The 8,155-nt window shown below is 32.1% G+C and overlaps 1 pseudogene; it reads right to left on the bottom strand.

Moving 5' to 3' along the window:
* Window positions 1-1,776: 1,776 nt before the first annotated feature.
* Window positions 1,777-1,895, bottom strand: LOC111740461 (annotated as a pseudogene).
* Window positions 1,896-8,155: the final 6,260 nt, after the last annotated feature.

The raw sequence follows: 8,155 nt of genomic DNA, 5'->3' as shown, positions 1-8,155 counted from the left end.
GGTGCTGTTGAACAAATATCCAAAAATGCGAATGTGGCTTTGGAACTAAATGAACAGTTTGGAAGAGTTTTGATGTGCATGTTAGAAAGTACCTAGATTTTTTTGAAGACACTATAATTAAAATATGGATGTGAAAATTGATTCTAGTGAGAGCTCAGAAATAAAATAGAAGAGCTATAGATAATGCTTTTATCATTTTAGAGAATACATATATCATCATGAACAAGATGTTGATAAATACAAATATAAACAAAGGTATTTCTGGTGAGGTCAGAGATAGAAATGAGGGTCATGTTATTGGTAACTAGAGAAAAGGGTAGATCTTTGTTATAAAATTATTTGTTGCTTTTGGTGTAATAATAGAAAACAACTTAACCAAATGTGTGTAAAGTAGAATGTGTAAGTGATGGAAGGTTATGTTTAGCTGAGCGGATATTTAAGCAAGGTGTGGTTTTGTTTCATCTTGCTGTTTATAATAAAATGTACAAGGAAGGAGATAAATTGTAGATGTAATTGCTAAGCAAAAAGGAATCAGAAGTTGAATATTTGGGAAATTCTCAGAATAACCATACTGAAAAAAGATGAAAAAAGCATATTCTGGAGAGAACATCAAGAGTGTGGCCACATTTGCTACAGCAGGTGTGGGTATGATTCATGGAAACCAGGATTAGATATGCAGTTATCTAGGAAAGATCTGTGGGAGACTTTCTTGTCTTGTGGCTTGGACCCTCATGAATTATATGAGAGGCCAACAATGTTTTTGAGAATTTTATACCAGTGGAAACAATGAAGGGAATTATTTCAGAGTGGAATTAAGGGAAAAGAGATGGAATGAAATGAAGGAAGGCTATCAAATTTCTGGGATTTTTAGGATGAGCCAATAGAGCTATCTAGCTGAAGATATGTATCACCCTTCAAGAAAGGGAAGAATAAGCCTAAATGTCCAGAAGTCAACAGAGTTGCCACAGCCACCATGAGCCCAGAGAGCACAGGTCTGAGGGGTGAGCGTGAAAATGTCTCCTCTTCAGTTTCAGAGGATAGGGCCATGTCCTTAGTTTTTAAAGGGCCAGGGCTAGGGACCAGTGGTCAGAACTAATGCCCAGGGCCAAGAGATGAGGACTACTCTGGTGGGTCTGGAGAACAGAGTATTAATCCAAAGAGAATAATTCTTGAGCCTTAAAATCTAATGAAATTTCCCTTGCTAGATTTTGAATTTATATTCATATCTCTGCCTTCCTATAGATTACATGGATAATTTTTATAGTTGTACTTTATTTCATCTCTAATGTTTTTTAGTGTACCTTTAAGTATAGCTTTCAGTGGTTGTTTTACGTATTATATATGCATAACTTATCTTAATCTACTGTTATTGCCATTTTACCTGTTCGAGTAAAGTATACAAACCTTCCCTGTCCTTACATTTCTTTGCTGTCTTCCATTTATAATATAATTGTCTTATATATTTTATCTGTATACATTTAGAACCACATCAGACATTATTTTTTTTTACTTCAAAAATCAAACATAATTTAAAAAACTCAAGAGGAGAAAGACAATTTATTGTATTTACCCATAGTTCTACTTCTTGCAAAATTTTGTTTTAGTTTTCTTTTTGTAAAGCAAACTTGCTTTAGCAACTTTTTTAGAGTAGGTCTGTTGGCTACAAATCCTCTAGGTTTTGTTTTTGTTTTTGTTTTTTGGCAAGGCAACCCGTGGTTGACCTCACAGATTGCAAGGACCTTGTCAGCTTGCAATCCCTTATTTTTTTATTTTTTACACCTACAGCACCTGGTCTTCCTAGGTGGTCTCCCATCCAAGTACTAACCAGGCCCGACCTTGCTTAGTTTCCAAAATAGGACAGGATTGGGCTTGTTCAGGGTGGTATGGCTGTAGACTCTCTAGGTTTTCTTTCATTTAAGACTGTCTTGATTTCTCTTTAAATTCCTGAAAGGTGTTTTACTCTGGGTATAGGGTTCTAAATAAACAGTTTTTTTGTTTTTGTTTTTGTTTTTTAGCACTCAAAAAATATGTGGCACATTCTTTTGCCACCCATGATTTCTGATGGGAAATCCTGTATCCTAAGAATTGGCGAGGTGTCATTTTACTCTCGCTACTTAGAACGATTTTTCATTGTCTTTATTTTTTCAGCTATTTCACTACAATATGTCTTGGTGTGGATTATTTTTATGTCTTTATTCTGTTTGGGGTTCATTCAGCTCCTTGGATGCATAGATTTATGTCTTTTGAAAAATTGGGAAGTTTTCAGTCATTATTTCTTCGTATGCTCTTTAATTCCACTCATTTTCTTATCTCTTTTTGGGACTCCAGTGACATGAATGGTAGGCCTTCTATTACAGTTTCAGAGGTCCTTGAGGTGCTCTCTCTCTCTCTCTCTTTGTATCTTTCGATCTCCCTTCTATTTTTTTTCCCATTCTGCTGTTGAGCTTATTCATTGAGTTTTTTGTTTGTTTGCTTTGGTTATTATATTTTACAGTTGTACAATTTACATTTTCTTTTTCTTTATATATATATATATATATTTTATTTTGGGTTGATACTCTCTTGCTGAGGATTTATATTTTTTTTTATATGCTTAAAGCATGTTAGTAATTGCTTACTGAAACATTTTTATCATAACTGCTTTAAAATCTTTTTCGGATAATACTAACATCTTTGTCATCTTAGTGTTGTCATCTACTGTCTTTTTCATTCATTTTGAGATCTTTCTTTTTTTTTCTATTATAAATAATATTCAAGTAAAATCTGGACATTTTGGGTATTATGAAATTCTAGATCTTCTTTAAATTTTCCCTTTTATCTACTTCATTTAACACCAATTTAATCAGGAAAAAAAAAAGGAATTGTTTACTTATTATTCCATGTGAGAATTGAAGTCCAGGTTCCATATGTTGTCTCCATTGATACCCACTATAGGGAACTCATTGTTCTGGCTCCCACTAAGCCTCTGCTAATATCTCCCTGGCTGGGAGGGGTAGTGCCTCATTACTGTTCACCCTATGGCCTCCACTACCAGAACTTGGGTGAGAAGTGACCTTGTGACCACCAGGCAGTGATGACAAGTTTTTATTCTGTTAGGCATCTTCTGGCACCACCCCAATGTGGAAGGGCAGAACATCCAATTATTGATGAATGAGAGTAAAAGTCCAGGCTCCCAATTTGGTCTTTAAAAGTGGACACTTCGGCTGGGAGGAGATTTATTACCGTTTAGCAGCAATGAAATTCCTAGCTTCTCTGAAACTACCCCATCAGGAGCTTGGAGTATGAGAGTGAAAATCTTAGCTCCCACTCAGCCTTTGCTGTTATGGGTGGTGATGTGATCACAGAATTTATGTATTTCTGGTGTATGGCTGGAGTAGAGAGGTTATTGTCTAAAAATTTTCTGTCTTACTAGGCTGCCTTTTTTCTGGTCATTTGACTAAACAGAGCAAGCTTTTGTTAGGGCTTATTTATCTGTTCTCATTGGCAGTTCTGGGTTGCTGGTTTATTTGGCTCTGTGTATGAAATATGAGCCTAAAGAAAACCTAGAGAACTCACTGCCATGTCATTCCTTGGGCCCCAAGGTCCTTAGACAGTCAGTCTTCTCTTCACCTTGCAGAGACTTCGTGTGTGTGTATTCATTCACTCATTCATTCATTCATCCCAGAACTTTTATTGTACTTAACAGAAGAAATAGACTAATCTATGCTTACTCCATTTTTCCAGAAGTGGAAACTTATCTCTCTCCCTCTCTCTCTCTTTTTTTTTAATTTTAGGAAGTACCCAGTCTCTCTTGTTTTCTTTCTTTCTTTGTTTCCTTCTTTTCCTCACTGCCTGCCTCCTTTCCTGTCTCCTTCACCCTCACTTTCATCCTTCACCCCATGAAATGTTTCTTTAATTCAATATTTTATATATATGACAAAGAAATGGATTAAAAATAGAAAAAAAATCTATGTAACAATAGTAACTTATATCATTTTTAAGTACTTACTATGACTCAGGCATTGATCTCAAGTTTTTGTGGATTTGTTTTATTTAATCTTCAGAATAATTTTATGAGGTAGTTACTACCATTCCTGTTTCACAGATTAAAAAGATAAAAATTAGGAAAAAAAATTGACATATTGCCATGGTTACTCAGCAGTAAGTGGTAAAAACAAGATTAACTCTCCAGGAAGATTTTTGTCCAAACTTTCTTTCTTAACTGCTACACTAGACTGCCATGTGTTTGTGACTATTTGTTCTCTGTATGTAAATACAGAAATACATGAATATGTGTAGTAAGAAAGAGAGATAAAAACCAGAAATAATAAAACAATAGTTTATATATGTGTAACAATATGCAATAAATTATTAATAAATACTAATGTTCTAATTTTAAATTGTTAATTTCTCCTCACTACAACTTGGTAGAAAGCATATTCTGATCTAGCTAAGGGAGTTACTTCATCTGATATAAATTTCATTTTAATCATCTAGATTCTGTTGATTTCTTAATTAAGATTTTTAAGTTACGCTTATGCCACATCATTCTGCTCAGCCCTTGTTTGCAATTTTAGAAAATATTGTATTCATTAGCAATTTCTCGAAGTTCACGCAGGTTTCAGCAACTATATATAAAAAGAGTAGTTTCCTCCAGTATATTGGGCTAAATTCCTGATCTCTTTTTCCTATTACCCAAACATAAATTCTTTCTATATGTGATACACACTTTCATTGTGTAATTCTCCAACTGCTGCCTCATAATAAAACAGCTATGTAATTAGAAACTGCTAACACATCTTACCACTTTTGTAAGAAAAAGTAACTTAGGATTAGAGTAAAAAGAACTGCAAAGTAAAGGCCGTTATTCACATTCACATTTATAATACTAAATACTTTTCTCTACCTATAGCACCCTAAATTTAGGCATTTCATATCTACCATGTGTTGGTTATATTGGAACCCCTATAAAATAAATATTAGGCTGATAATTTCTCTTTCTTATTTTTTGTTTCATCATGTTCATTCTCTTTAGCCATCATAATATATAAAAGTAAAATTATTTGTTACATTTATTTAGTAGTATTCTATGATACTAGTTCTAAATGTTAGAAGTTGAAAATGTTTTACACTCCTATCTAAGTCAAAAGTTTCTGTCTTCTCTTGAGTGTATGTATATGTATATATAAACATTATGTGCATGTTCATCTATATATGAACAACTTTCAAATAACTCCAAACAAAAATGAGATTTTCAGAGGTGAGTATGTGCATTTGAGTCAACAGAACATATTAACTCTAATCTTAGGCCACATTTTTGCTCAATAATTTTTCTATCTTTACACCAAAAACAAAAACCCTAAAGTTCATAATTGTAGAAAATATCTTGTAGAGAGACTATCTGGTTTTTCTGAGCAAATGCAGATCTCTTCTTGAACTTTTTTTAAACATGAATTATGTAGATTCAACCATGCTCAGAGTTAGGTACCAGGAACAGAAAACTAAATATAAGATGGGGGTCTCAGGAAAGAGATAGATAAGAATAGAAATTGAAGTAGAAGATAAGGCACATTAAAGACAGGATTACAATTAGAAAAATTCTATCCATTAAAGATAAATTGGCTATAGAAAAAATATATAAATGAGAGGAATATGCAAACTAAAAATTTACTAACTATGTTGTTTCATCTTATATAATAATAATTAGGTCTGGGAACAATTTCCATTTCAGACAGATAAGCAGTAGGTCTTCATGGTAGCCCATGGCCTAGAACTATCAGCTAGACAATGGTAAGAAGTGATTGTAAAATAGTATTGTTTTAGGAAAATATATTAAAGTTTAGTCTTGCCAAAGAGGAAAAATAGCATTTCAAATTATAAATTTTAGTCACACTTAATTAGTAATGCCATTGTTTAAAAATGAATCCTACTGATAGTAAAGCAAATTAATACAATCACTTTTCATTGAAAGTTTTTTTTGCTATTTATGCACATTATCTTACAATGATTTTAAGCATGCGTAAGCTTTAGATTTGTATAATTTTTTACCCAGAAGTTAATAAACTTACTTTTGCAGGAATCATACATCTTACATTTGGTATTCTGATGCTTTTCTATCCAAGCAATGCCCATCAGAGGTATACTTTATATAATACTATTTGATTTTGATTTTAAAATTCAAAAAATTATGTTCCCTAGATCTGCATATCTAACATTGTCATTACTAGAAAACATTTTAATCTCTACTTAAAAGAACATTATCTTCCAAATGAGGTAAATTTATACACCAGGAGAACAACTATAGGTCCCTTGTCCCACTGTTCAGTACTTCTGTCAAATAGATACAATTGGCTAAAAGAGATCAGGTGATCTCTGCCTATTATTATCTACTTGCACAGTGAATAGTAGGATATTCCAACTTTATGAATGTAGAATTCAAAATCTACTTTTAATGTCAAAATATTTAGTTGGCCAATACACCTGGTTGAAATATGCCAAAGTGTACAGCATTTTATTTTAATTCTGTATTTACTTGAAGGAAGTTGTTTAGCCTGAAGTATAGGACATCCTACAATCACCTTAACCTAGAGCTTTCCCATGGAAGATTTACTGAGTCTAACATTTAACTTCAGGGGGTAATGTGATACAAGTATGTGACATCAAAAAGACCAATAAAATTATAACAAAATAGGTTTTAATTTTAACTTTATTCATTTAAAATTACAAACTAATCACAGTGTGACTTTTTAGCTGTAGTATTAGCTGTTTAAAAATTTAAAATCCTAATATGTTGAATTGTGTGTGTGTGTTTACAAAAACATACACAACAAAATTGAAGAGAATATGAAATGGAGAAATAAAATATGTTACAAGGTTGACATGAAACAGAAGTCCAAGTGGTAATAAATAAAGTCTTATATAATTAGTAATACTAACAGCAGTTACCACATACTGGGTACTTTGTGTTAGGTTAACTCTTACCACAAACCCATAAATCAGGAATTTTCCCCCATTTCAAATAAGGAAAATAAACTTTAGAAAAGTTCATACCCTAGTCCAAGATAACTCAAATAATAAACTTTGGAGAAAAATACTAACCCAGTTCTCTCTTTTTCAATTACAGTTGACATACAATGTTATATTAGTTTCAGGTGTATGACATGTGTCCTACTACTTTCTAACATAGTTCTTTGAAATGACCCTCTTACCTTGAGAGTATTCATGCAGGTAAGACTCAAAATTTTATTTAAGATTCCTAGTGGTGAAGCTGATTACTGCTGAAGATGTTGGTAGAACCAAACTGAAGGAAATTCTGATAACTTATAATAAAAACTGTAATGAGTGATTAGTTCACTACTTTTTAGGTCTATGCTTCATTACATGTTCATTAAGTAATAATTGTCATTGATTGACAGGCCTGCATATGGATGATGGTAAGAACAACAGGGCTGTTAAACATCACTGGTTAGAGCAGACATAAACCACAAACAGTAAGGTAGATTAATGAGAATAATTAAACCATGAGTAGTTACTTTATGCATCATTTCCTTTATTCTCATTTATGATTACTGTCAAATAGATAACACCCCAAGGACTTACATAAGTGGAAGTGTAATTATATAAACTAGACATATAAGCCTAAACTGGTACAGCGAAAGGAGTTTGACTATTAACACCTAACCACTATCATGTTTTAGGGAATAAACTAATGGAAAAAATATGATAGAATAAGGCATGCTTGTGTGTCTGTTCTCTTACACATTTTCAATTTCTTCTTCTTATAACAGTTATTTTATAGACATTTCAACATAAAATGTTATAAACTACATAAAAGGAATTAATGATGATAGTAAAATATAATAAAATAATTTTAAGAATTTTATATTTACCTAATATGAACATGAAGAAATTAGGAAAAAATTTAGATATATATTACTATGTTAATTTGGATCAATCAAACTCTGATTTTCACCAGTGGATAATATTATTCAAGATTTACGATTAAAATAGTTTATTTCCATTTAAAATTATCCACATGCTTCCTGAAAAAAGCAAGAAACTTAAAACTGTTTTTAATTCCTAGCATAATAATTTTACTTCTAAGACTCTATTCTTTAAAAATTGTTTGAAGATTATATACAGCTATATGCATAAATGCACATATACAAATTTATCA

This window comes from Pteropus vampyrus, unplaced genomic scaffold, assembly GCF_000151845.1.
Source record: "Pteropus vampyrus isolate Shadow unplaced genomic scaffold, Pvam_2.0 Scaffold63, whole genome shotgun sequence".
Taxonomy (NCBI): Eukaryota; Metazoa; Chordata; class Mammalia; order Chiroptera; family Pteropodidae; genus Pteropus; species Pteropus vampyrus.
Note: the sequence above shows the minus strand (reverse complement) of the source record. Positions and strands in the feature narration are given on the sequence as shown.